The 14,825-nt window shown below is 36.4% G+C and overlaps 2 protein-coding genes across 8 annotated transcripts in view; one reads left to right on the top strand and one right to left on the bottom strand.

The window, feature by feature from the left end:
- Positions 1-12,640, bottom strand: part of LOC101972145 (sodium channel protein type 2 subunit alpha) — a 208,214-nt gene extending 195,574 nt beyond the window's left edge. Inside the window, exon 1 of the mRNA XM_078017511.1 lies at positions 12,562-12,640. The gene's annotated coding sequence lies outside the window, so the exon portion shown is untranslated. The remainder of the gene's footprint in view (positions 1-12,561) is intronic.
- The window catches only part of LOC101973180 (sodium channel protein type 3 subunit alpha), a 110,146-nt gene continuing 98,655 nt past the window's right edge, over positions 3,335-14,825 (top strand). For 4 of the 7 annotated variants that reach the window (XM_005315720.5, XM_021728584.3, XM_021728551.3 and 1 more), the window contains exon 1: positions 3,336-3,597. The gene's annotated coding sequence lies outside the window, so the exon portion shown is untranslated. Of the gene's footprint in view, positions 3,598-14,825 lie in introns of all 7 variants that reach the window. The other 3 variants (XM_005315721.5, XM_040294404.2, XM_005315717.5) reach the window with 1 other exon arrangement.

The following is a 14,825-nucleotide window of genomic DNA, read 5'->3' as shown; positions in this document are numbered from 1 at the left end:
GCAGAATGACGCAGAGAAGTTAGCATTATAACATCACCCTTCTGGTCACTTCTCCATTTTCCTATTCAAAATGACAAATTCTGTCCTTCTAAAGTCAGTTTCTCTTAACAACATGGAGGAAAGGTCTCTTTTTTGGCATTGAGTTATTATTTCTTCTTGCTATGAGGTATACTGACATAATAATTATAGCTTTTCTTATTTTGTTCAATCCAATTCTTATTAAAATGTATCTTAATATTAACCACCCCCCAAAATTAGCTCCCTAGAAGACACTAATGGGGAACAGTTTGGGGTATCCAGCGTCCTCAAGGTGGGTGTTAGAATGAATATTCTACTAAGTATTATTTCTAGTGGCAAAGTTAGTGTGCAGTGCTTGGGACTGGAACAATTAATGAACATTTAGTTAAATGATGGTGAACAGGGATAATTTCTGTGACTAGAGAAGAAAATGTTGAAATCATTGGAATATAGATATTTCTTATAATTGAAAATTCATCCAATGACACAATCTGATGTCATAAATTTGCATTAAATATGTGTGTAGCAGTGGCCTAACTTATGGAAACTTACTTTTTTATGATCGTCCATTCCTGGTAAATATTTGTAATATAGGAGCTATCTCACTCTCTTATAATGCGTGTGTGTTCCAATAATATGTGAAATACTGACTGGTATGTTTTTGTTTCCCTCCACATTTCATTGTTTCTTCATCTGTAAATGTGAATAATATATCTGTGGGTGAAGGTTAAATGAATATATAAAAAACATTTACAATGGTGACTGATACATGTTACTAATAAATGTCAATTTCATTATTACTTTTACTATTGTTAACATTTAAAATAATATCTGAGGCTTTTTCTCCAGATCCCAACCTCTAACCCTTAATTATGACCAAATACCAAGGCTATTATGGTCTAAGTGAAATTATCATCAGAAAGAGTCAAAAGAATGATCATATTCTTGTGCTTTAAATTTAAAAGTTTCCAATCTAGATGATAGAGGCTGAATTGTGTCCCTTCACTCTGAAAATATATGTTGAAGTCTTAATTTCTAGTACCTCAGACTATGCCCTAAATTAGAAATAGGGTCTTCACAGAATTAAGCTAAAATGAGATTATTAGGGTCTACCCTCATTTAAAATAATGGGTACCTTATAAAAAACAGAAATTTAGACATAGTGATAGATATGCACAGAGGGAGGATTGTGTGAAGAGATGCAAGAAAATCATCATGTATATGTGAAAATATGTGGCTACACTATCACAAGCTAAGAAATGTCAGAGGCTATCAGGAACTGAAAGAGGAAAAGGAAGTATCCTTCCCCTTTCGGAGGAGCATGTGTCTTCTGATATCTGATTTTGACCATCTAGCCCCCAGAGCTGTGAGACAATAAATTTCTGTGCTATAAGTTACCCAGTTTGGTACTTTGTTATAGCAGCCATAATATACTGATACCTTGAGTATAAGATAGAAAGATTTAAGAGGAAAACTTGTAGATCCAATTCACTATGACATAGCAAGAAAAATCCAAACAAAGCTCTTCTGACTGGAAAGAGAGTTCGTTTAGAAGCAAAAGAACCCGACCCAAGTGGATTCTCTGATACAGGAACTGTAGGTATTTTACTCAGTAATAAGTTGGAAAAATGAGAAGTATGGATATTTTGGTGGAGCAGAGATTGCACTTCACCTGCCTAAAGCCCACAGAGTGCTTTATATCCCTTGGATTGGAAACAGTAGAAAAGAGATGGCTGCCTGGGACAGGGAGGCGGGCTTTAATCATCCATTTACAACCTGGAGTGATGCTGAAAAGATGCTACTTGTTTTTATTCCCTCCATTGCCAAGGCCAGGATCAAAAGTTACCTGAGAGGAAAGGCTGTTGAACCCTGAGATAAATAATAGTTGTAAATAAAGGATGCTGCCGTGTAAAGATGAAGGAATGATGTTCTGGGGCCAAATGGAAGTGTGGGTGCATTTTAGATGTGGAGGGATGGTAGTATCCATGGATCAGACCAGATTCTAGACCTCAGTGAATGTTCACATAGGAAGGGGAAAAGCTAGGGATCACACTGTGAATTCTCCATCTATGTAGGTTTTTCTGAACTTACATCAGTCTCCATGAGAAGAGACGGAAAAGGAAAAAATCATGCACGGGTTTAGTGTAAAGCTGAAATCATTGGGAAGAGCCTCAAGTGATTCACTTTGACTAGACTTTATTTTTCTGCCATCAAGCAAAGTGTGGGCTATAATTAAAAAGTAAGTAAATAATGTTTCCCAAGCACATTGCTGAAAATATGTTGTCAGCTATATTTGTCTCTCTTTGTTACAAGTAAGCTGCTTAAAATGACAGACACTGTATGTTTCTATCTTTGTCTTCAAAGCTAATATAATTCTTGACTTAGTTGTTGTCTATCCATGCAGTTGTTCCATCAGTACAACTGTATTTAGTTTTTTTGTAAATTACAGTTGTTTGCTTGAAAATAAATTGAAAAGTCAAATGAAAAAGTCACATTTATATTGAGAAATCTCTTAACAGGTAGAAATTTTCACTTTCATTATGTAGTGTATGTTTTAATATCATTATAAAATATGTTTTCTTAAGTATTTAAAGACCTACATATTAAAATTCATCTAAATTATCTTCTTTAGGATGAATTCCAAAAATTCCTAATGTTGCACAAATACACCTTGTTATAACCAATGATCTAAATTAACTAGGCTTTACCAAGGTAAAGGATATTTTTGTAGTTTCTGGTAAACATTTTACCATAAAACAACATAAAAAGACTCTTCTCAAAAATTTATTATATTTTTTTTCTAAAATTCCCAGTGACAAATTTTGAAAATAATTCACACGATGAAGAGAAAATATTTTCAGAAAATCAAAGCAGGCCGTAGAAGAGATCTTACAAAACTCTACATACAAGATATAAGGTAGCCTATAAGTATCATTTCTGAATAGAAATTTGAAGATTTAAAAAAAAACTTTTAGCAATTTATAAGTGAAAGAAGTTTCCAAATTTATAAAACTTAAAAAAAAATCTGCTAGTGATTTTAAATAACTGGGTATGCAAAAGGATCTCTTTGTACATACTCAGGTGTGGCAGACAGACTACATTTTTTGCAACTTGGGAAGTGTTACCTTCCTTCACCTCACTGCTGTCATCTTGCACACTTTGATGATTCACGACGTTTCCACACAGGTTTACCTTCTCCCTAGATAGAGAATAATGGGAGTGTTCTGTCTTTTGTTCGATTTTGCAAGTCTGCCAGTAGATGGCGGTACCACGCTGGGTGCTGCCAGCCATTCTTTTTCTTTCTTTCTTCTTCTTTTTTTTTTTTTTCAAAGCTGTTTTCTGATATATGTTGGGTACCATAGAGTGAATCTCAGAACAGGAAGCGGAGGCATAAGCAGAGAGGATTCTGGAAAGGTCTCTTTGTTTTCTTGTCCACAGAGAAAGCAAGAAAAAAACTGTAATTAATTTGCAAGCCTCTGTGGTCAAATATCTGAAGAACTGCAGGGGAAGGCGTGTTACAGTCTAACCATCTTGGATGCTGGGCTTTGTTGTGCTCTGATTCCTAAGGCTTTCTATCAGGTAAGCTGACAAAACATTTATTTTTTGCACCATGCAATCTAGCAAGCAGGTCATTTTTCTCATTTTAAAATCATCTTCATGTTATTTTTAATACAAGGTTTAAATATAAATTGCAAAACCAAAGGCATCATTTGATGTGTAAACTGCTTACTATTCTTTATCTTTCAAAAGAAATAGAGCCTGTGTCTATAAATGGTGACTTACAGTACAGACTAGGCATTAATGATCTTGTGTTTTTGAAACATGCAGATGCTTATTATTCATTGTATTCAGAGAAAATATATTTTATTACACTTAAAGCAAACCTAATGGATTTTATGGCTGTACCTCACCTATTTAAATGTTCAGTGTGTCCAGTTTCTTTATACATCAATGTACAGTGACATTGGAACTATATTTTTTTATGCTTTAGTCTTTTATTTAGCAGCTTTGGAGAGGCCATGCATATAGGAGTGATAACAATACAGAGGTGCTTGGCTGTTAGAGACACATTATCATTTTTCTCCAAAATCTGTTTTTATAGAGGAAAGGAGATCACCAATACTAATCATTAAAAAGAAATTTAATCTTCAATAATAAAATGATCTCTATGTGTTCCATAATGTGCTATTTCCTTTTCTTTTAGTGTATTCATCTTATGTTAAATATTTACCTTTTAATTCACTGATTTAAAGGGTATTATATCTTTTGGGTAAATTGTCCCATAAGCTTGATATATTTCTGTTTATTTTTCTCTATGTGGATTTAATGATTGGTTATTATTTACCAGGAAGAGTCATTTAATCCAAAAGGACAATAATTTATCTATGGTCTATATTTTCTATAGGTGTCTTCAAAATATTTTTATACCATAACCATCAGTGTTTCATTCAGCCAGCAATTATATACTTAGAATAGAAAATTGTGGACAGAAATTCCGTGGGTAATAATTGAAATACAAGTTTTTTAAATGATAAAGGCTTTTTAATGTATACAACAGGTAGTGCACTGTCACTTATGAGGACAAAGATAAAAGGCATACGTGCTTGTAGGAATTTGTGTGGAAGCGTCTCATGGCATTTGCTCCAAATAGTGTCTGCCCTTTATGAAAGAAAGACCTGTGATTTCAACCTGGGTTTCTGGTCACTGCTAGCTGAAAGGGCCTTACAAAATAGAATTGGAGGTGTCTGGACCATAATTTCTAATAATATGGTAAAAAAAACTGAGATCTCACCTAACAATTTACATTGAATGGCACTAACACTCCCCCTAAAAGCATTTTAAAATAGTGATTGCCTCTGTGGAAAGCCCTGGTCTTGTGTATTTTAGAAGAACTCCTACTATAGGACATAAAGAAAACTGTTTCTTTGGAAAGGGTTCTTAGAAATAAATGTGAATTGGCTCAAGGGTATTGTGCTATACAACGTGCTGCCCCACAGGTGACTGATGTGAGTAACTTTGTTCTCCGTAAACAACAGAGCTGGTTGATTGAGGTGGTTTACATTTATGAATGGGTGTTTGCATTTTGGCCCTGAATGTTGCCCTTTTCTCCCTTAGTTGCAATAATCTCTTGGTTGTTCATCTGTATGTGTAGTCAGAACGAAAAAGCAAATGCACCAAACAGACTCTTCACAAAATGTGCCCTTTGAAATTTTGATAGAAATTAAATGACATATGAAACAAGTTTGATTATAAGAATCTATCTGTGATTTCATTTGTAAGGTCAAGAATGATCATGTCATTTTTTTCATATAATAGAAACAGATTGGGCTCTGAAGTGGAGCTTTGAGGATCTGGTTCAAGTTCTGCTACTAATGAGCTTTGTTGCCTCAGAAAAGACACCATGTATCACTGAAGTACATTTTCCTTCCTGTAAAAGATGGGAATTGAAATCAAAGATAATATACGAAGACCCTTCCTTTTAAAATTCTTTTATTTCTCCCTTAAATATAATCTAAGACACATTTGGCTCTCACTGAGCTGCATATTACAATGAAAGGTGTAATAAGCATGAGGATAGAGAAATAGAAATGTTTTGATGGTCCTTGGTCAGTTTCTTCTGTGTGAAAAGAAGTGGGGAGCCATATGGAGAAGTGGTTAAGAGAAAGAGGGTGGCGGGTTGAATCCTTGCTCCAGTGTTCCTTGACAAAAACGTTTAAGCTTTCTGAGCTTCTAATACATCATCTGCAAAATGGTAATAATAATGCCTACTTACAAGAATGGGGAGAGGAGATAATGTCTATTTGGCGTATAGTATAGAGCATGGAACATGATTACTGCCTCCTTCTCTCTGTCTACACCTCGACAAACACCCACCGAAAGGAACAGGTATCACTGTTAATGTTAGTGCCAGTGGTAAACTACCTTCTGCCACAACAGAAAGGGTAGAATGAAACTGCCAAGAACTTCTGTAGCTGAACAGTGAATAATTCTCATCCTGGAAGATCGCCCTTGCTGAAACAACAGCAACAAATGTGTTACCTATAATAATGCCAATTAGCGGCAACATTCTGGGCGCTTTCTGGAGAGTTCAGAGAAGTCTGTAATACCTTCTCAAAGACAGTTCTATCTGTCCAAATATATTATCATGAACTCTGTTTCTATGCCTTTTTCTTTTTTTAACAAAATAGAAACAAGGAGATCGACTAGTTTGCTTCAATAGATATTACATGTTCAACAAAAGACCTCTGGGAGGATTCACAGACGCGATCTAGGTTTCATCCAAAGTCAAATTTAAACGCCAAATAATTTCTACTGTGAGCATCAAATCACAGAACCTAAATCCTGGAAATGTCTTGGCTATGTGATCAACCCACTAACTCTTTGCTGTTTAAATCCGCTCAATGGTACCATGGAAGGTAGAAAGGTGAACCGAGTCTGATGAAATTGTTGATATACTGCAAAATCCCTGTTTCCCTCCAAAGATTTTCTCTAAGAGCAGCTCTGTGTTCCTGACAGCTGTGTGCTACTGGGATCTCTGGGAGCTAGGCCTTTTAGCACCCCAGGCCTCCTAATCCTTCCCTTCAACCACCCTGGGCCTCTTTAAACTGACTCAAGTAACTGTGCTGTCAGCTTCATCTTCATGGCAGCCCAGATGACTTAATGGATTCATGATTAGACAGATCCGAGAGACCCGAGAGCTCTGGAGGCTTGGAAACAGGAGGGTGAGGGTTCAGTCAGACTAATGCTGTGCTTGGATTTGCTGCTGGTCATCTCTGTTGGTTCTAGGTCACTCCTAGCTCTTGAGCATCCATAAACATAAGCATGCAAAGACAAGCTTTCCTTTCACTGAAGAATGAACTTGTGAATAGACAGTGAAATTTTTTTTTTGCACTAATGACTGTGCAGACTACTATTTTCTGGCCTCTCATGTATAGAAACATTGAGAGTTCACTGAAGGTTGGGAATTAATCTTTAACTTGTCACCTAAAAGTACATTATTCATTTCTACCATAATTTTGATGGTCATTTTACTGGTTTTCCAAAACAATGAGGATTAATATCGCACCTACTTCTGAAATATAATTTAAGACGTTGACACTCCACTTCTGTATTTTTAGTTTCTATTTTTTTTTACCTTTGACTAATTTTAATTCTAGATTATCTTTTTTTTTTTTGTCTATTTGAATTTTGCCCCATAAAAAAATTTCCTGGAAAATCGATATACAATGTGGACATCTGAATTACTGATATTAAGGTGATTGTTCTTTGAGGTAGTCATAAAATTTGGGAAGGAAGAGAGCCAGTCATACTGTTACTTTGTCTTACAAGTTCACACATTTGTCTTTGATCAGGAGGATACTTTTGTAGTTTGATTTTAAATAACAATATTTTTCTCTCCAGAGTGAAGTTAACACATACTTTAGTTCCATTTTAATGAGTTTTAACAAGTTGTAGACACTAATTTCAGAGCAGAATAGGGCTAATTTTCATTTACTTAATAATGCAGCAATAAATAAAATATTTCTGTCCTGCTACACAAAGACATACTTTGTTCTTTGAACTGCCCCAGCTCTTTAGAGATCTGAAATTTGAATCTCGATCTAGACATATAATTAGACACAGGAGAATTCTTTAAAATGGATATGAGTGCCTCCTCAGCGGGATACCACAAATTTTAATGTGCCAAGTATTTACTGATTGATTTTTTTTATGTCCCATCTTTTTCTTCTCTGAATTTGAAGTGGTAAAAGACCTTATGGAAAGAATTTTCAGGAAGTTTTCGTCTAAGATATGCAAATAAAGAACAACTGCAAAATAGCTCACAAGCAGGTTGACAATATTAAAATTCAGTTCACATAAACATGCTAGGAAATGATTATTCAAGGGAATTTTCAGGGACTGTGTAAGCTCAGATAACTTTGGAAAGTCCAGAGTTATTTCTGTACTAAATGAGTTAAGCTTTAGTCCTTTCAGAGACTTTATATAGTGAGACCTTCATGTGATTAAGCTCTGTGCTAAACAAAGTAGGAGAAATGAAGGTCCCTGAATTATTGAAGAGTGATTTAATATTGTTTTATTCAATGGGTGAATTCAAAGATGGGAAGTCACTCTTTAAATAACTTTGGCCATTTTCTGCCAAGAAGTTCCCTTTTGGGAATTTTAATCTCCTGATGGTCAGAATATACTTTATTCTTATTTGAGTTGTACAGAACATTTTGTGCTTTTTATTTCCCAGGAGCTTGAACTACAATAATTCACTAAATCACAACTCTTACTGCTAAGAAGTGACATTGTGCTTCTGGAGTAGAACACCAGCATATTGGTGCATAAGGTTTAATAGGACGTCTTTGTGAGCTTAGCCTCTATTTGCGAGTTGGTGGTCTATTTGTTACTTTCTCTGTCTCCTTGGTGCTTTTGCTTGTGATGTTTACTTTTCTTAAGTTATTTTTGTTTGCCCTAACCAAAGAGGGCTGAAGTATTCTGGGCATTTTTTTTAACATGGAATTAGGGTTGGAAATGACCTTGAAGAATAAGTTCTAGAGGAAACAAATCCAAACTCCTACAGGGCCAAGTGAATCAGAGAAAAATGAATGGAGCCACTCAGGCTGAAAACTGAAGAACCAGAAAACTCAAGCTCTTGCTAAAAAGGGCAAGTTCCCTCTCAGAACCTAAATTGGTGAATGCAATGATTTTTCTGAAAAACCTGAGAAGTCCAGAATTTTAGTAGAAATCTCCTCTTGTTGAATGTGGTCATCTATTGAACTTAATCCTGGGTAGATCTGATGCAGTATGGCTATTGGCAGAATCCAGTCACAGTGTGGTCAGTTTCTTTTTCTGAATCCAACTAATATTCCTGCCAGTGAGGGAAAATAAACTTTATGGAAAGGAAATGGCTTGACCATATTTGGAGGCACAGCTCCGCTGGAGCTCAGGTTTCTTATCTAGTACTCTAGCCTCAACCTGCTGCCAACCCTTTCTCTATCTCTTCTTTTCAAATTCCTGAATAGTCCACACATTACCTCCCAGGATTCTGTTTTCCTGCTAACATTTATATCACCACAGAAGTTTAATTAACATCATAGATCCTTCCTTTTCTTTCTGTTGCTATTAAGGCTTCCCTTGCTGTTGATATCTTGTTCCTGATGTGTTAGTTGGTTCCATATATTATATCTTCACACCTGCTGTATTCTGAAACTATTGAGATTCATCCTTAAAGTTGAAAACTTAGAGGTACATAAGTCCTTTATCTGTGAAATTGAAAAATGTTGTTGATAGAATATTTACATATCCTCCAGACCTATGTGGCCTCCAAGTTCTAATACTTTATATTATCTTAATCATTGTCAGCAATGACAACAATTAAAGTAAATTCCTTCTTGGTGCTTCTGTCTCTTTATTTACAGTACTAGGGATTGAACTTGAACATGCTAGTCAAGTGCTCTACCAATAAGCTACATCCCCACCTGGCCTACTAAATGATTTCTCTCTCTCTCTCTCTCTCTTTCTCTTTCTCTCTCTCTCTCTCTCTCTCTCTCTCTCTCTCTCTCTCTCTCTCTCTCTCTCTCTCTCTCTCTCTCTCCTTTATGTAGTGCTGGGGATCAAACATAGAGCTTCATGCATGCTGGGCCAACACTCTGCCACTAAGCCACTGAGCTATACTACCAGCCCCCCAAACCCGTTCTTACTGTTCGTTTTAAACAACTGCAACAAGTTCTACTATTAATCCTCACATATTTACTCATATAGACCATTAGCATTGGAACAAAAGCAAAATTGTAATTCATGATCTTATTGTGAATCTTCCATTGACATAAAACCTGGGTAACTTTTGATAAGAATACAAATCAAACACATGTACTTGGAATAAGAACTTCTTGGCCAATAAATAAGAGGTCAGAAAGAAAAAGCCAAATGACCTAAGAAAAAATTTATAAAACTTTAATAATTGAAGCATGACAGGAAGATTAAAAACTACCAGCTTAAAGGAAAAAAAGGTGCACAGACATTCTGAGGGAAAACAGAAAGTGATACAACACCAGGAGCTCATTCAGAGAGGCCCACAGCTGAGGATGCACATTAGAATCACTTGGGAAGCCCAGAAAAGAGCAATGTTGGCTCCACCGTCTACCAATTCTGTTAGGCTCTCTGGGGCTGAGCCTGGGTGTCAGTGTTTTGTTTAAAGCTCTACAAAAAAAGTTCAAATAGGCAACCAGGTCTGAGAATCAATTGACCGGAGGAAGGTGGAGAAAAATGAGAGAAGCTAATGAAAATGTAGCTGAAGAAGTGAAGAATAGCTGACAAATCACTTTTGAAAAAATTTCAAAATGCTAAGAGTAGGCATCTGTTAAGTAAAGGTATTAAGATACTTAAGAAATTAAACAAAAAATACACTTATAGGAAAGAAGCAGTAGAAAAGAACAAGTTGGTGTTTATTCTCTATGTTTAGCAATTTTATACTTCAAATAGTTGATTTCTTACACCTAACCCTGTTGAGCCAGGTGCCGTTTATGGTATATTTTCAAAGTAACCATCCAAACAGTTGTACATACTTAAGTAAGAATCAGTAAATTTCAATTTATATAATCAAGAATTCACCCTTGTTTTTCTTCTGTATATAAATTGCTGTCTTGAGAATTAAGTCTTAAATAATCAAACAAGAGCAAGTCTATTGAAAGACACTCTGAATTTCCAGATCATCCTGGACAAAACACTTGATTTCCAGTATTTTTCAACTGTAATCTTTGGAAGATTTTAAAAAGGCAGTTTTTGTAAACTGCAATTTTTTTAAAGCCAAAAATGCAATTTAAAAATACATTTTCAAAGAGTGATATTTGTTAGATGGAAGTGAATTAACCTAGTGGCTAAGTCCAATTAATAATTAATTTCACTCCTTAAAAGGAATTCCATTATTAACATGAGTCAGCGTCTTCAGCTCCTTAAGGAGACACTTCCTGGGTTAACACCTCCGTTGATTTTCCGCGTTGGTTTCCCCGCAATCCTTTCCACAGTTGGGGAGGAAACCATAGGAGCCATTAATAAAACAATCCTTTATGTCCTTGAGAGCAGATTCCACCCTAGTCTTTCCTTCAGAGGATCATCATTTAATATGACCATTTAACTAGCCTTTCATTACCATCTCTAACATTCTGTCAGTCTGGTCAGTAATATTATCACCATATAGACAAGATCTATAAAATCTCAGGATGAGAATATCTATATTTTAAAGCAGTTTCCTGGTGCTTCTATGGCAAACAGAAGGAACACAATATCATGTTCAGGGCCAGCATTATAATAAATGTCTAGGACACAATGTTTGGTTCTCATACTGAGACAGATCACTTACTTAAAAAAAAAATACATCCTCCCACAATACACAAAATATTTGGGCAGTCCACAATGAAAATATAAATGATATGACAGTAATATATTCATAAGGATGAAAGCCTGAAAAGGCTCAAATAAGTATAGAGACTGAATAGTTTATTATTGATACAACCATTCCCATCCACCAACTTGGTGATAACCATAGGAGCCAACTTGATCCTTTTGGGGAAAGCTTTCCAATTTTTGACCAGTACATTTTGAGAAAGAAAGCATAATATTGAAGAGTTAATTAAAAGTGGCAGCACAGGGCTGGTGCTATAGCACTGTGGCAGAATGCCTGCATACCACGCATGAGGCACTGGGCTTGATCCTTAGCACTGCATAAAAATAAATAAAATAAAGGCATGCTCTCCATCTACAACTATAAAAAGAAAAATTTTAAAAAGTGAGAGAGCAAATCAAATATGATGCATATCTTCATGTAAATTAACACAGAAGAGTAAAGAACCACAACAGTGGTGAACTACCTCTTGTATACATTTGTAAGATATGATTTTTTACTTGGTACCTTAAAATTATCCTTAGTCATTGTCAGACACAAGTCTTTTGAATGTCCCACTAAAGGCACCACAATGGTGTCAGTTTTCAGACAACACTCTGAAACCAATTTAACCAGAAAATAATAAATACTTTTTCAACAATCCACAACTCTCAGGAAAGTTTGGGGGAAGTTTTATGCATAACAAAATATTTTCTACTTAGTCTCTTAATTTCTTTCTGAATAAAAAATATGAAGACTAAATATTTAAGACATAAAAGGGGCATCTGATGTGGGAACTCTCTGTACTTTCCCATCAATTTTTCTGCAAACCTAAAATAGCTCTTAACAAAAAGACTCTATTAATTTTTTAAAAGGAGGGGGAGCACTTGAAGAATGAGCAACTTCAATGTCCCATTTGCACAGACAATTTTGTTAGAACCCTGAATCACCCATGTCCTTGGCACTCGGTAGGGTATCTGTGCTACCTGACTTCTTTCCCCTTCTGCTCATCTTAGTTTTCTCAACTTTGCTGCCCTCTCTAGCCAGTGTGCCTCACTTACTAGATCCTCTACCTTGGAAGGGTGGAGACAGGCCACTGTTTCTGGCTTTTGTTAGCAATTTGGTCACTATAATCCCTGTTTAAAATAGGTTTTGCATCACATGTAATTTTCCCTTACCTTGTAGAATTGTGGCTCTTCTTTGGCTTCAAAAGAATTGAGCATTGAACAGCGTCCCTCCTGCCTTTATGCGCAGAGACCTTCCACTCTGCGCTCCCTGCTGCAGTAAGTGGCATCATCACACCTAAATCAGGGCAGTGCTCGCAGTCCCTTGCTCTATTTTGGTACCAATGATATGCTCCATGACTAAAGGAAAAACACGGACTCTCTGGGTCCTGGATTCAGATCCTAGCAATAACTTTTTTTTTTCCCCCTTGCATTGTCTTTGTTTCAATAGGCTGTTTTTAAGGGGATTTAACCAAGGGTCTGGTTACATTTCACTGAAAATCACCCTTAAAATATTGTAGTTTTTAAAAATTGCACTTTGCATAGTTTCTAAGATGAGATTTTTTTTTTAATTCTTGATGGACCTTTATTTTACTTATTTTTATGTGGTGATGAGGATCAAACCCAGTGCCTCACATATGCTAGGCAAGTGCTTTACCACTGAGCCACAACCCAGCCCCGAGAAATTTTTTTTAACAATACCATTTCATGAGCAAATCAGATATATAGAATTGAACATCTATAATTAGAAAGGATTCAAGATACAGTTCTTTTCAGCAATCAGCCTTCAACCTATGCTGTATTCAAGGCATTCAATTATTTATTCATGAAAAACAAGTTTCAATTTGAGATAGAGAGGACCTATGCAAGCATCCAGTTTATCAAAGTCTTCTAAATTTAAAGATATCCTTTAATAGGTGTAGCCCTCCCACCTTAGTACCATGATTGGTGAAGGATCCAGTCACCCTTGTTCAAGGTTTGGGGTATTTCTGTGCCTTCAGACTCTTCTTCATGAGGAGATAAATACAGAGTCAAGTCTGGACACTGACCTGGAGTTTTAGTGATAAAAGAAGCACTATAAATTAACTGGTCACTTTCCCTCTGCTCCCTTCATTTATTTCAGATGTGGACACTTCACACCTGAGATCTTGAGTGTTCAATATATCATAGCAAGTGACAGCAGGGGCAAGTCTAGAATAAAGGTTGCCTAAATTACAATTAGTTTCCCCTTGCGCTCTCTCTCTCTCTCTCTGTCTCTCTCTCTCTGTCTCTCTCTCCCATCTTTTTGTTAAATCCTGTTTCTAAACAGCATGGGGCAGGGGCATGATTTTCTGATGTGTCACCCTGTCTTCTGGGGCACCTCTTGAGGTGACCTGCCTATTCACAGGATGTGCTTAATACGCAAGGCCTCCTCCTGTGGTTGCAGTTGGGTTTCCACTAATGAAGAATCACATGACAGATGAAATCCAGAATCTCCTACATCACTCTGTGCTCCAGTGAAGTTTACCACCAGCACTGATCTGTGGGCAGTGATTGAAACCTCTCATGCTACATAAATCCTAACCCTCTGTCTTTTAAACCTCCAAGGAAGCGCAGATAATTTGTGGAGGGGTCAACACTACCATCTGGAAGAAATGCAAGTTGTACCTCAAGATCTTAGTTCTAAATTTCCCTCAGGTTGCCAAGATAAAAAAAGGCAATCAACTCTCAGCACTCAGTTGTGAAAACAGTGTGCTGTCATTTTGATTACAGTTAGTAAACAGTCTGTGTTTGCCTGGGAAGAAACTGCCTAAAGCACAGGATACCAGCAGCAGGAGAACTGCGGCTGAGGGCCACTCCCAGGGCTTGCTCTTATGGTTGAGGGTAAGGTGGATCCAGGATTGGCTATCGGTCTGAGAATGCTGTTTGCTTTCTATTTGTCATAGTGCCAGTCTGCTTCAAAATAGAAAGCTTTCTATAATTCGGTTATAGTCAGGTTTAAATGCGCGCGCGCGCGCGCGCACACACACACACACACACACACACACACACACACACACACACAGAATGTTTTCTTAAGGACAGAAGAGTTTTTTTTCATTGTAGTATTTCTTCATCCAAAATCCTATAACCTAAGGATAAAAGCAACAATCTTAAAAAAAAAAATAGAAAACTGTCAATACAGAGAGACCCCTTCCCTTTTGGAGCACCTAAAATAGGAATTGCCCTTTTATCAATCATGCATTTGTTCAATTGTGGAGGAGGGTAATGGAGTAGGGGAAGATTTATATAAAAGTAGCACCTCCTATGAAAATATAATGAGACCCACATATGTACTTTAAAATTTCCTAGATGCTAACATCAAAAATAGGAAAAGGAGAACAGAATTTTTTTATTTCATTAGTGATGAATTTTATTTAAGACCATATGCCCCAAATATTATCATCTCAAAACCTGGC

This window comes from Ictidomys tridecemlineatus, chromosome 7, assembly GCF_052094955.1.
Source record: "Ictidomys tridecemlineatus isolate mIctTri1 chromosome 7, mIctTri1.hap1, whole genome shotgun sequence".
Classification (NCBI taxonomy): Eukaryota; Metazoa; Chordata; class Mammalia; order Rodentia; family Sciuridae; genus Ictidomys; species Ictidomys tridecemlineatus.
This window is presented reverse-complemented; position numbering and strand designations above follow the sequence as displayed.